General features: G+C 43.0%; 1 protein-coding gene across 1 annotated transcript in view; it reads left to right on the top strand.

Annotated features, from left to right (window-relative positions):
- Positions 1–15325, top strand: part of ntng2b (netrin g2b) — an 80409-nt gene that overhangs the window by 54777 nt on the left and 10307 nt on the right. The window lies entirely within an intron of this gene.

Genomic DNA, 15325 nt, shown 5'->3' with positions numbered 1-15325 from the left:
GAGTTAGATACAAAATAATGGGGATGTTATTAAAGAGAAGAAAGATGCTTGGTAGAGGGCTTAAAGTATGTTGAGTGGTTCAGGTTCGGTCTGTTGAATAGGCCTTATTATGTTTTTGGAGGTTTTTCCTTTCCTGTATAGAGGCTTTCGTGATCTCCCACACACCCCCCCCCCCCTGACTGAAACGCCTCCATTGGGCTCCTTTGTTTACTAAAGTAACAGAGTGACATCACTATGGAACACTCGCTCTTCTATTGGCTAGCGCTCCAACACATTGTACTTGCCAGCTACAATAAAGAGCTTTTTGAACATGACAGCATGGAGACATGTCGCAGTAGAGACACTACCTACTGATAAGGACGTGAGCATGTCAGGGCCCCTTTATTCATCCTTTTTACCACGTTCAACTTCATACAAGACATTGCTGCTCCTGAACACGAGACAGAGGGTGAATCTGAAGGTGGTGTTGAAGGTGAAATGCAGTGAACACGACTGTGAGGGTGGTCCCAAGGGTGAAGCAGAGAGCACCACACTCATCCTAGAAGCTGAACTATATCCCCGGCTTTTACCCATGAGCACTTGGAGCCCCTTGGGAAGCGGCAAGAGAGTACATTAGCCAGCGAGAGGTACTTGACAGCTGAAGTTAACCTTATATAAACAACATGCTGTTGACGTGACGGTCTTCACTGCGACTATTCTCAAGAAAAGCCAATAAGCAAAAAGTGTATTTCTATTGTAAGCAAGTTAAAATGATCTACAGAGACTTGCACTTACAGTATCTTCCACTTTGTAAAAAAACACTCAATAACTTTCTTTCAATTTATTTGGAAGATTTTCTTTTGAATAGCAAAAGATAATATGATTATAAAGTGGTTTAGAAACTCCTCTGTGACTAATAAAAAGGCTGCTTATTGGTGAATACATGTAAGGGGAATCGGAGAGCTCAATGCTGTTTCTATAAATGAAAACAAAAAGTAGAATTCTGCCTTTCTAAATCAATCCACTCCTAATATTAAAACAGTGTCCTTGGCCAATGGTTCTCCATTGCAGGAACTTTAATGAAAACTGTCATTCGATGTTGGTAATCATGCTAACCATGATTGCTGATGATGCTAACCATGAACCATGCTAATCTCATGCTAATCATGTTAGTCAGCTAACAAACATAACACCCAAGGTTCAAGGTTCTTTATTTGTCATCCGAACGTAGCTACAGAGTAGTTATGTCTTAGGTCACAGGCTTCTCCAACAGAGCAACACAATAACACAGAAAAACAGACACATATAGTGCAAGTCTACCCAAACTGAAACCAACTTCCTTGGCAGAGGTATTAATAATAATCTCATTTTAAGTTATTTTAAAACACAATGAAAGGGGCCATGTTGGTTACAATACCCGCTAACTGTTACTGAAGTTTGGAGTATTTGTACAGCGCAGCATTTAACTGTATCACTCACAGGGTTAAGCATCTAAACAGCTGGTCAAATGAGGCAGCAGCAGTGATGTGGACACTGTGGATTACAGACGCTGAAGAGCAGTGTATATATCATGCATAATTCATCCTTAGTGGAGGTCTGAAGCTGTACATCGGCTGATCCCCGTCGTATATCTCTGACGTTAATGCAGACGTGGGTCGCCTCGTCCCGAGAGCGCTGGCGTCAAACTGTTTGGACATTTTGACTTTATTTGTTCTGACTGACTGATCTTAAGCAGCCAGGATGCAAGCAGTTTGTGTTAGACGCTTGAATGTACAGTAAAGTGGACCTCGAAGCCCGGCTCGGCCTCATGCTAAATTTAAACCTGTCATCTTGGTCGGCAGCGGTCCTCTCGTGTTCTTGCAGGAGAGCACTTAGGACGTGGGAGGAGCTGCAATGTCTGAAGGAAATCCATTAAGAGTGTTTGTTGAACAGCACAGCACTTTTGTTGTTTGGCTGGCATCGTGAAGGGAAGTCAAAGAAGTCAATGACTAGCTGTGATTTAGGAGGGGCTGGCAGAAACTTCGATGTTACAGAAACAGAGTCACGGTGCTGCGAAAGCTTTTTAAATCCTGCTGTGAAGGACGCGGCACCTCACACGCTTTGTTGTCGTTTACCATGACGTCATGTGGACTATATTTCACCAGCATAACTAGGTCGTGATTATTTTCCTTGTCAATTATTCTAGACATTTGGATTTGTTTGTTTTTTATCGTTAGGTCGATGCAGAAAGTCACAAAATGTCCATCATATATTTTTGTTTTGTCTGAACAAAGTCCCAAGGTATTCAATTGACAATCATAGATTAATAAGAAAAACCATATTTTATAACCTAAAACCAGTTTATTATTGCTTTCCAAGCTTTCAAATCACTATCAAATGTGTTATCATTAATGTAATGCCAATCTACTAATCATTCACACTTTCATCCAAAATATCACATTTAAAGAGCTAATGAGATTCAAGCTGTATCTTTTTTCAGACACACTTATTACCAAATACATACTATATATTCACATAATGCAATATATCAAGTTTTAAAATCAGTACAAACATAACCCCTCATACACTTGCACTGTTAGGACACCAGGACGATCATCGCAGAGTATTACTGCCTTCTACCTCCGCTGGCTTGAGCCTGACCCTGACGGGAGTATACCCTTGTTGTGTGTGTGTGTGTGTGTGTGTGTGTGTGTGTGTGTGTGTGTGTGTGTGTGTGTGTGTGTGTGTGTGTGTGTGTGTGTGTGTGTGTGTGTGTGTGTGTGTGTGTGTGTGTGTGTGTGTGTGTGTGTGTGTGTGTGTGTGTGTGTGTGTGTGTGTGTGTGTGTGTGTGCGCGTGCGCGTGCTTGGAGTTATGGCGGGCATATAGTATGGTGCAGTTCAGTGAAACCAATAAATCATCTTCCTCCACTCTTTTTTCTCCCGGGGTTCTGAGGTCTTAGGTTCTATTCTCACAGAGCGGCTGCCACTACTGTTTGTACACACACACACACACACACACACACACACACACACACACACACACACACACACACACACACACACACACACACTGATACACATGTAGCTGAAGTTCCTGTGACATTCATAACTAGATCACATTACAACATAATCCATCTTGAATGACATCATCTCTAGTCTCAGGTATCTTCTCTCGCTCACAGTTGCATTTAAATATGCATTAAAAGCATTATGCATTCTTTGAAAATACGATATATATATATATATATATATTGAGGTTTTTTTCTCCAATTGTCATCGATGTAAAAATTGGTTGTACAAAAACTATTTTCCCTCCATGGGGCTGCAAATACTTTCCTTGTCAGTTGATCTAAAGATTGGATTCTCTGAGTGGAAATCGACCCGTCTTGCATTTTTACAAGACTTACAAAATAACTGCGAACCCTAAACGACTGACTTCTGGCCATGTAAGCGAAGGCACAGGTTTCATGACGATGCGTGGCTGTAACCACATCACATAACAACACAAGCCATTTTGAATGACATCATCTTTCATCTCATTACACATGCACTTGTTGCAGAAACACGTGTACGGAAAACGACATGTGTGAACTATGTAAAGAGAAGAGTTAAGGAAGTTTGGGATTTACATTTTTCTATTTCTTGCTGCACATAAAAAACGGCTACACAATTCATACTTTCTGTTACATTACCTACAACCTGATCAAGCCATATTAAAAGTATGTCATGTAGGATATGTATTGTAGGGTACATGGGTGGACCTCGTCTGTAGAGTGTGCTGCAGAAGCACACTCATCCTCATACACGTTAGCAGCATGTCAGCGTAGTTTCACCCTTTGTCCCTGTCCCAGTTAAGTCACGGAGCATGCTCAGATGAGGATTAGCGATCTATTGGCAAGAGAGTCTGATCCACAGCGGAGGCATCCCATTGGTCGGCTGCACAGATGGGCATTCGGCGAAGGGGGGAGGGGAGGTCAGACAAAATCCTAAAACCCAGTCATATATATCCAACAAGCGTGACCTCACACGACTTCCCAGAGCCGCAGCATGACCTGAATGCAGAACACGAGTGTCTGCACACACACTGCTATACCAGACCGACCACCATCCTCTCTGTCCGCCGTCCCTGCATTTTGTAAAGCTTGAACTTGCCCTCAGACCGAGAGAGATTGGATCATGTCTGGAAAATCATGTGACATATTAAAAACATCCATGCAGTCTCTCCGAGCGCCACCATTAGGTGTTCTGGATCCAAACGTTAACTGGTGCTGAATCACAATGTCTTCATTAGCGCAGAGTTAAATCAACGTCTGTCACGGCGCTAATAAACCATGAGCATGCTGAGACTGACAGCTGGCATTACACGTTATTGTTATCATTTCCTCGGCTACATTAATACACGGCACAAATGATCTCGTTATATGCAAATGCATCAGTGTGGAGGACACCTGAAGTTGTGTGTGTGTGTGTGTGTGTGTGTGTGTGTGTGTGTGTGTGTGTGTGTGTGTGTGTGTGTGTGTGTGTGTGTGTGTGTGTGTGTGTGTGTGTGTGTGTGTGTGTGTGTGTGTGTGTGTGTGTGTGTGTGTGTGTGTGTGTGTGTGTGTGTGTGTGTGTGTGTGTGTGTGTGTGTGTGTGTGTGTGTGTGGTCTAGCATTACTATACTTGTGGGGACCTAAATCTGTTTACATAGTCACGTGTGGGGACTGGCTTCCCTTATGGGGACAAATTGGAGGTCCCCACAAGGGGGATCATTAATTTTAGGGTGAAGACTTGGTAAGGGTAAGGGTAAGGGTAAGGGTAAGGGTTAGGCATGTGTTGGTTATGGTTAAGGTTAGGATAAGTCTCCAGGAAATGCATGTAAGTCAATGTAATGTCCCCTGAAGTGATGTATACATGGTGTGTGTGTGTGTGTGTGTGTGTGTGTGTGTGTGTGTGTGTGTGTGTGTGTGTGTGTGTGTGTGTGTGTGTGTGTGTGTGTGTGTGGTGTGTGTGTGTGTGTGTGTGTGTGTGTGTGTGTGTGCGCGCGTGCGTGTGTGCGCATGCATGTGTGTGTGCGTGAGTCCATCTGCACAAACAGACAGGCCCACGTCACAGATGATGTAATGCATCAGCTTGGGTCGTTGCTGCCTTGCTGAGAGAGTGCTGGCGCTGATGCGTGGCTGAAAATGACACTTAGAGATTCCTTATCCTCCAGCGGCTCCGTTTATGGGCTTGGAAACTCACATTTCAGCTCTCTAAATCAGTGCTTCTCAAAGTGTGGTCCGCGGACCACTGGTGGTCCGTGAGCGCCCCCTAGTGGTCCGTGAGTATATTAGTAAAATTTCACATTTGAAATAAATTTATTTATTTAAGTTTTCCGCACTCTCGCGGGAATATTTCCGCAATGGAGCAAGCTTAAGTTTCACTTTCGATTGCATGATATAGCCCAGATAAACACCTTCATCACACATGTGGCCACTTGTTTGTACCATTTTCAGGCGATTTGTAAAAAAACGATGTGTTTTTGGATATTTGTAGAGTTAGGTGGTCCGCGAGTGTTTTTTTATTGGTTAAGTGGTCCTTGGTATGAAAAAGTTTGAGAAACACTGCTCTAAACCCTCATCATCCTGATCTAAGTGAAGGTAGGCTCTTGCAAAGTATAGGTTAAATCATAGCAGTGTGATTATATAGTCAGAATAGATGGTTAAAGTGATCCAAACCGCTGCTTGTATTGATCAGCTAGAGACCCCCTGCTCGCCCTCTGTTGTGCCGCTTGATGCTTTCTCTATCTGTGTTCCACAGTTAGTTGAAACAATGGAGGTGGATAACCGACTATCCTAGAGGGAACGTAACTATTAGAACTAGAAGATGAATGCTACTGTCTCTGAGCGTAGGATAGAAATGAGGAAACTAAACCATGTTCGATAACGTAACACTTCATTAGCTGACGCGTTTATCCAAATCAACTTACAACAAGTGCAATGAAACATATATAATACAAAAAGAAACATCCAGGTCCACCCGCCTCAGGTTACCAATTGACGATGTGTACTGTATCACCGTACAGAATTCGCTCATTGCTGATGTGAAGGTGACACGTGGAAACGTCCGTTATTGTTCATCTCTCAAACTGGGAGATGACAAAAACACATATGCACACGTCCCCAAACAGCATGGGAAGTGTAAAACAGAGCAGCACACTTTGACACACACTGTGATATTTCCTTTTACAGCCATGATAACAATAGTCACACCTTTAACAGCCACTGTGTTTTACAGAACAAACAAAGAAACAGCTCTCCGGCAGTGAAAGGGTTGTGGAACAGCTTTTGAGTTTAGCCTATCTCAGCAGTGTGAAATCACACCATCGCTGCGTGTGTGTGTGTGTGTGTGTGTGTGTGTGTGTGTGTGTGTGTGTGTGTGTGTGTGTGTGTGTGTGTGTGTGTGTGTGTGTGTGTGTGTGTGTGTGTGTGTGTGTGTGTGCGTGCGTGCGTGTGTGTGTGTGTGTGCATTGGGATGAAATAAGGGATAGCCAGGCTTTCTGTGGATCAACAATCTGAGGCTGCATCTCGTATGCTAATGTCTCCGCCTGCTCGTTCCTCATTGCATTCACATTATCTGTCCTCATGAAGCTAATGCAGCAGACACCAGAGCTACAGAGGCAGACACCAGAGCTACAGAGGCAGACACCAGAGCTACAGAGGCAGACACCAGAGCTACAGCAGCAGACACCAGAGTCACAGAGGGCTCCACCCAACTTTCAGACTATGTGTTAGAGTGGGAGAATTGTCACAACATGCATGTCTTACCTAAACAATATATTACAGCAAATTTGGCTGTATGGCGGCTGTGGCTCAGTGGATAGTGTGCTGGACTTCAGAGCAGGGGGTACCAAGTTCGAGTCCCACTGCAGTCAGCATGTCGTTGTGTCCCTGGGACTCTTCACCCCAAAGTGCTCCTGTGGGATCGTCCACAGTACTGAGTATGTAAGTCGCTTTGGATAAAAGTGACATGTGATGTAATATTCTTCAACCTCTATGAGCGACATCATGGGGTTAATGAAATACGTGAAGAATCTGACTGCTCTTTTAATGGCCGACGTAGTTATGTTGCGCAGGCGGATGTTCTAATTATGTCTGCCATTGGCAAACGAGAAACATTCCGTACAGCTGATTAGGTCCAGACCCTTCGCCCTGTGCGCTCTTATAGTGTGGAGGCTTTATAACATGGACATAGGACAATCATATTTAGTTTATAACCAATGTGAGAATTTAAATAAAATACAAGTGAAACATTATCATAAACACTCCACATGTTTTAATTCACATGAATCCCCCTTGGTGTTATTGTATGGACGTATTTAGACAAATACAACTTTATGCAATGCATCATTTGTTAGGCCCACACATCGCCCCCATTCAAACAGGTTGAGAAACAGTTTAAGAAGCCCCATATAACACAATAAATACTGTGAAAATGTATATAATCCTTTGACAGTAATAAAAGTAACTTTCATATTTTGATTTAACGGTGTAGAAAGTTCAAAACCAAAAGGCCCTTCTTCAAATTACGGCATCAATTGGAAAATGCTGAATAAGCATTGTGACCTGTTGTTTCTGTGAACGACCCATCTAGTTCAATTTAGCGCCTGCAAGGTATTGTGGGAAAGCATTATCTCCTTTCCTTCCTACTAGATGGTCCAGTGTATCCTAAACTAAAGGGGATTATAAGGGAAGTATTGAGGCTCCTTTCCTATCACCTAGAGAGCCCAGCTGCTCTTATCATGGCTGCGCCTTAAAAATCTCAGGGTCATTTCAGCTAAATGAACAATTCAACTGCAGCCCGGCCCTTTGTATGAGCCCCCACTGCATACAGGAGACTCTGACACACTTCCTGTTCCTGCAGAGGTTCCCCCCCTTCAGCAGAGGAGCTCACACCTTCAGACCACCCCTGAACACACACATCTGTCTGTCCCAGTCCCAAAGGAGTCCACACATCATCCAGCTGTTGATCAACATAACCACCACCAGTACCATCCAATCACAGTGAAGTCTGTCCTGACCCGTCTCTACCATCACAAGAGCCTGCCTGGGACTGAGGCAAAGCACTCAGAGCCGAGGCCTAGTGAGAGAGGAGGTAAGGCACACCCATAGAGGACAGTAGCTATAGAGTAGTGCCAGCAAATAGAATCATCTCATTTAGTTCCAGCTTGATGCTTTTTATGGGGTGGAAGTGGAACCTCTCTGAAATGGACATTGTTCAGGAGGTGAAAGTGACGTTAACGTGCTCATAAGCTTTTATCTTATGTTGTTCAGCATCGTATCACATGTCAGAGACGCTTATTCAATTTAGGTTCGCGGCAGTGGAATGGAGTTAATGTGGTGAGTGAGTGAGAGGCAGGATGAGGAACGTCTCGGATAACACTGGCTGTGCATCGTTTGGAGACAGAGCGCATCGTGGAGAATCAGAGTGACGGAGAGATGTGAAGACGGAGCAGCAGACAGAATCAGATCTAATCCAAAACATCGCCCTGAACATTAGGAGAATACTCCATGCCAAAAGTATCATTTTTATAAAAATCACTCTCCCGAGTTACCTTGAATTCTTAAAGAAAGTGATCTGGTTATCTGGTTGGCCTCAGCAGGGAACAACGGTCAACACAGATGGAGAACGTCTTTGGATAGATTGTCGTAAATGGGCGCTCTGTTTCGCAACAGTATCTCAACCGTAAATCAAATGACCTATTTGCAAATTCTCCCACAGCTCGTGCATTATATAATTCAAGTGTGGTGTATCCAGTCGTACGCTCACGACTTCACAAACGAATGCATTCAACAACAAAAAACTCAATATTTAAAACATTTCTGAAAAAGACAATACTCGAACAGATGCTTGCACACACGTGACACTGTGTCTGCAGAAGTGTTTCAAATACTAAAGTTGAAGTGAAAATGCATTCAAGCTAGCACATGGTGAGTAGTTCATGGTCTTGTTGGGGTTGACATTTGGAGGGGAAATAAATATATACTTTATCTTACTGCAGTAAAACATATGATGTCACAGAGGGGCAATAATACATGAATGTCAAGATTGAAATAAAATGAAGACATGATCTTTGAGGTTCCTCGTATGTGTCTGAGTGAAGTGAGCAGCAGCTCTGACCGCGGCCTCAGACGGTTCGGGACGAGCTGATTGAGATGAATGCCAAGAACAGTTCAAATCACTCCTGCCCCCAAGGCAGCACCGGTCCGGAGATGAAACGCATGTATGCTCACTGCCGTGCTACATCAGCCTCTGAAACAACTGTGATGCAGACTCCTTTTCTCCCACAAGAGAGGATTAGCTCTCCAGTGTGTGTGCGTGCGTGCGTGCGTGTGTGTGTGTGTGTGCGTGCGCGTGTAGCGGTGACAGATGTGTGAGAGAGGAGGTCCAGTGGGGCCAGAGTCGGACATGAGTAGGGGGAGGCAGGGGTTACTTTGATGAGATGCACTGATGGCATGATGCCAGTTGTGTGAAATGGTCCGGGGTACTGTGAGAACAGCTGCTGGCAGCCTGTCTCACTGGAGCCCCAGGGGGGGGGGGGAGGATGAAGGGGGAGTGAGTGGGCGGGAGATCGCCTGAAGGGGGACGCTCTGCAGGGGAGCAGGATGCCCCCCTCTGAAGAGACGTACATCGCCCGTCCAAAAACCCCTCAAGGGGAAACCCAGATGGATGCATGCAGCATTGTATTCTCTGGTGGTGTGGTGGTGGTGGTCCATCAGTGGCGTGCATGTTGTGGTCGCTTCATGTGATTGGCTAATTATATCTTTAGTCTGAATGGACTCTGTGAGAAAGACGGTGGTGTTTAGATGTATTGAAGTGTGCCCCCTAAAAGGAAGAGGAAGCTTGATCCATAAACTGAACCAGTTTCACATCTCTGTTATTGTATTCGTAGCCCTACAAACACAAAGCAAAGGATGCTGGGAAAGGCATAGAGCCCTCTGGGAAAGTGGAACATCCAGAGAAAAGAGAAAGAAAAGGGAAAACTTGAGCAAGCGACAATTAAAAATGCAGTAAAAGCGGGATGTGTGAACTGGAGTTGGTTTGAGATTCTGTGTGTGAGCGCAGCGCAGAGAACATTACACTACAATATAAATATTACAATACACGATATAGCATCCTATGAATATTCATATTTTGGGCAAATACACTCTCACCAGATATAGGATAAGATTATATAGATTATAAAAAAGAACAAAGATACAAGCACATACATGACATTTCAGGACATTCAGATAAAAGGAAGTGCATGTCATTCCTTCCACACGCAGAAGGAAAGTGCAGTGATAAACGACTTTCTCAAGCTTCTCTGACTCTCAAAGCTTGTTCCAAAAAATGAAAAACCCAGGGCTGAGGCCCCTGATGGTCCACGATCTGACAGAGGGTGAAAGGAAAGAGAAAGGAAAACAAGGCCCCTGATGGTCCACGATCTGACAGAGGGTGAGAGGAAACAAGGTCCCTGAGGAAAGGGGAGAAAGGCAGATATCAGTAATCTTAACCCACTGCAGTATCAGCCTAATTATAAAGTTCTGTTTGCTCAGCCTGTGAAACACCTCATGCGTTCTTCTACAACATCTGATTATATTGGTCTCAAAACAGAAAAGGAGAAGGATCATAAAGCTAGAGAAACTGAAAAGAGCGGCATTATTATTTTATACTTTGTTGTGGCGTCGTTCTTGTGGATTTATATACAGTAGTTTACTTTTGGCGCTGTAAATATGCAGTAGATAAACTTTTACTATGAGTATAACTTGACAGCACACGATGGAAAGCAGGACCGTAAAAGCCTGGTAGTCACTCAGCAAAAGCGATGGAGCTAAATCAAATTGACACCAATAGTAGGATGAAGGTGAAATAGATAAATAATGTATTTATCTACAGATGTATCTTTCTGAGAAAAGGATATGAAGTATATAAACTATTACAACTTAGTAGAACCGTTTCTTTTTTGGGACAACAACTGTTTTCTCATGATAAATATCCTTACAGTGTGTCAATCTTCTATCTGTGTAAAGTTTACAAATCTAATATGATGCAATATCTGATTTATACAATCATATACTGATCAAAAGTATGAATATAAACTAAAATCAAACGTAGAAACTCACAACACATGGCCCCCTAAAAAAAAGGTGAAACAATAGGTGTATATATACGAGATGTGTTCTTGTTATTTTAATGAACATTGTGGTGTCTTAGTCCGCCATATATCTGAAGGAGAGGTACATGAGACCCATGGCCACAAAGCAACTTCACCTCGACATATGCAAGGTATATTTGACTACATAGCGTAGTGATTGTAGCCAAATGTAATTGGGTGTAGTGGTGATCATTTAAAGTATAGAATTTCACATTGTGGTAAACTTGGCAACTTAAAGCAAAACTGTCTCTTATCAAACTTATTTTTCGATTACGTTGTTTCAGTCTCCCACATGTTTGAGGAACACTTTCATGAGACTCAAGCAACCTTACCTGGGCAAGGGAAGGGTAGTGAGGAGGAGGAGGAGGAGGAGGAGGAGGAGGAGGATGGTGAAGAAAAAACAACTGAAGAGACAGGTATATCTTGTGTATGCAGAGAGTTAGAGTATATCCACTACAATAGAGTTAATGTAGATGAATGTTGTAGTATAGCTTATGCAAACATGTGAAGTATACTACAATGCAACTCTCAACCAAGATTCCCTAAAACAATGGAAATAGTAGATATATTTGTAGACTTTTGTTTGTTATTTCAATGGCGAGTGTTGTGTTTCAGTTCCCCTTGAATATGAGGCACTTGTACATGAGGCCCATGAACACAACACACCGCCATCGGGGCACGGGGCGGAAAGCGAGCATGACGAGCAGAACAAAAGAAAAGGTATCACTTTTATATGAAGTGAAGGCAAAGTTTACTTCAGTTGCAAAAAATATGCCAAACTTTCCTTACAAGCTGCACTTGGCAACTCACCCTCCTGACGTTGGGAAATGCAGACATGTATCAACGCGTTTGCTTTTTAATGTGAATAATATTTGTGGTGTTTCAGTCCCCAACAAGTCTGAGGAGCATGAACTTCACACTCATGGCTACAAAGCAACAGTCTCATCTGAGCAAGGGGAAGGTACTTTTATGGTATTTAGTGGTAGCAATAATCTTGTAGTTCTATATACTGTAGTCAACCTGTGGTGATGAAAACATGCAGTAGACGAACCTCCTCCACAATTTAAACCTGGCAATTAAGCAAAACATTGCCCCTGTAGACTAGACCATGTGTTTACTTTTTGTTTGTTGTATTAAAAGGCAACTGTTATGTTTCAGTTTCCCACAATTATGAGGGACACGGACAAGAGACTCATGGCAACGAAAAAGACTCTCATGGTCGCCTACAAGATACTTATGGCCATGTACAAGAAAAGCACGGCCACATAGTGGGGACTGAAGTCGACAAACAAGAGTCATATGACCATTTACAAAAGACTCATAGCCAGGAACAAGAAACGCATGGACATGTTGAAGAGACGCATGGCCACAGACAACAGACTAATGGCAACGTACAAGTGACTCATGGCCACCAACAAGAGACTTATGTCAAAGTCCAGGACACTCTTGGCATGGTACAACCAACGCATGGCCATGTTGAAGAGACTCATGGTCACAAACCAGAGATCCATGCCCAAATACAAGGATCACATAGCGTAGTAAAGGAGACTCATGGCCACGTACAAGAAACTCATGGCTATGTAAAAGAGATTCATGGCCAGAAACCAGAGATTCATGAGCAAGTACAAGAGACGTATGGTCATGTACAAGCAACGCATGGCCACGTTGAAGATGCTCATTACCACAAATCAGAGATTCATGGTAACGTAAAAGAGACAAAAGACCACATACGAGACACACATGGCCGTGCACAAGAGACTCAAGGCCACATAGTAGGGACTCATACCCATGCACAAGAGACTCAAGGCCACGTTGAAGGGACTCAAGGCCACGTTGAAGGGACTCATGGCCACAAAGAAGAGACTCATGGCCACAAAGAAGAGACTCATGGCCACAAAGAAGAGACTCATGGCCACAAAGAAGAGACTCATGGCCACGTTCTCACTTTTGGCATCGAAGAATCAATGCATGGCCACAAAGAAGAGACTCATGGCCACAAAGAAGAGACGAATGGCCACAAAGAAGAGACTCATGGCCACAAAGAAGAGACTCATGGCCACAAAGAAGAAACTCATGGCCACAAAGAAGAGACGCATGGCCACAAAGAAGAGACTCATGGCCACAAAGAAGAGACTCATGGCCACAAAGAAGAGACGAATGGCCACAAAGAAGAGACTCATGGCCACAAAGAAGAGACTCATGGCCACAAAGAAGAGACTCATGGCCACAAAGAAGAGACTCATGGCCACAAAGAAGAGACTCATGGCCACGTTCTCACTTTTGGCATCGAAGAATCAATGCATGGCCACATAGAAGAGTCTCATGGCCACAACACCACCACTTCATCTGGGCACAGTGTAAATAGTGAGGCGGAACACAAAGGTACATGGTAGTACTATATGTAGTGTAGTTAATCCAGTGTTCTGTGAATATGTAGTATATACATTTTTAGCACAAGCTAAACTTGGTAACTTCTAACCCAAACCAAATGTGTCACAGAATAAATGTATAAAAGCTGTTGATTGCTATGTCCTTTATGTGTGTCAGTCTCTCACAAGCCTGAAGGACACATACACAAGACTCATGGATACGAACATGATATTCAAGGTCACAAAACAACAACCTCACCTAGGCACGGAGAGGAGGGAAACGCTCAAAGTGAAGGTACATGTAGGGGTGGCATAGATCTTGTAGTTTACCCGTAGAGCCGAACTACATACTGTAGCACATTATCTTTTAGCAAAATGGTTTTTTGTTTTTGCTTCAAACTGTATGTTGTGGGCAGTCTCCGACAAGCCTGAAGGACATGGACTGATCACAAGCTAAACTTGGCAACTCCAATTGTTAAAATGGGTCACTATGAACGACAGAATTTGATCCAAATGAATGTATTTGTGTCAAATACGTAGCTTGGTTGTAGGCAATCCTAATTTGCACCAACATGAGCAAATTATTTGTATCTCAGTTTAAAAAAGAAAAAATGAACCAAAGAACTCAGATAAACATTGTCTGAGTATAAAGATGGTTGAGGATGAAAACATATTCAATGCCTTAGCTTGTTGTGTTTATGATTAATGTGGCGTGAAGGTTAGGAGTTAGGAGCCCCAACATAAGACACATGGCGAGGAAAAAAAATCTCTTATCGGTAATGGTAGAAATCTCATTCATCTTTTTACCTCCTATTTTGGTTTAAGTCAATTACAATTCTGGTGTTGTCAGTCTCCCATACACTTAAAGAACACCTACGAGACATTGTGGCAAGAAGAAAGAAAAGATGAAAATAGAGATGTGTCTTTTAATGTTGAGGTGGCATTGTTTTAGTTGATTTATAATTAGAAGTGAACCTGTAAACATGCTGTAGATAAAGTGTCACCGTGAGTTCAACCTGGCAGCTCATAGTGGAAAAACTAAAACTGGAAACGTATCTAAATGTATCTCCAACTACCTGATAACCCGTCAGTCAACATTCGCTTTAAGGAACATCTTCATTTGGTACCAACTGTAGCGCCATATTTGTATAGTGACAATGATTGACACTGTAGGGAAGGATATAACAAGCACGCAGGATAATGAAGTGGGAAATGCATGTTCTTTCTGCCGTCTAAATAACGTGTTCACTTTTTTAAACACCCTCAGTTCTTGTCTGTTCAAGGGATTATAGAAAGCCAGAACATTTGGATGTGAACAGATATTTAATATTCTAAACAGGCTTGATTATCTAACCCTATTTCTTTGGTCAATTACGGATGTAGATAGGATCTATACTAGCAAAGGTTTCTCACAGATCATTGGCTGTCGGCGTCTTGTCAGTAGCCGCTGTTCCGTCTAGTTTGGTGAAACAGCCTGAGATCATCTGGTCTACGTCAATACCGATTGATTTGCAAGTTGTTGATTCTTTGTAGTGCACCACAAACCTGAGTGGGAAGGCGGGAGTCAGGAGACCTCGAAACACTCTGCTGGGAGAGAGGACGAAGACAGAGAAGAGACAGAAAGACAGAAACAGAAAGGTAGAATTTAAAATGATGCTATAGAAGAGTGATTCATGACTGGTTGCACAGTGGGCCCACGATGTATCACGATGGGTTAATAAGCAACAAAGTATTGCGGTTATAGCTCCATTGAGCTCACAGTAGATCTCATACCCGTTTGGCAGCCGTGTTTAATGCGTCTAAAGCTTTTTCAAGAAAGACACAACATTTCTCTTCTATC

Source organism: Pseudochaenichthys georgianus, chromosome 12 (assembly GCF_902827115.2).
Source record: "Pseudochaenichthys georgianus chromosome 12, fPseGeo1.2, whole genome shotgun sequence".
Classification (NCBI taxonomy): domain Eukaryota; kingdom Metazoa; phylum Chordata; class Actinopteri; order Perciformes; family Channichthyidae; genus Pseudochaenichthys; species Pseudochaenichthys georgianus.
The sequence above is the reverse complement of the archived record's forward strand: the minus strand, read 5'-3'. Positions and strand labels throughout refer to the sequence as shown.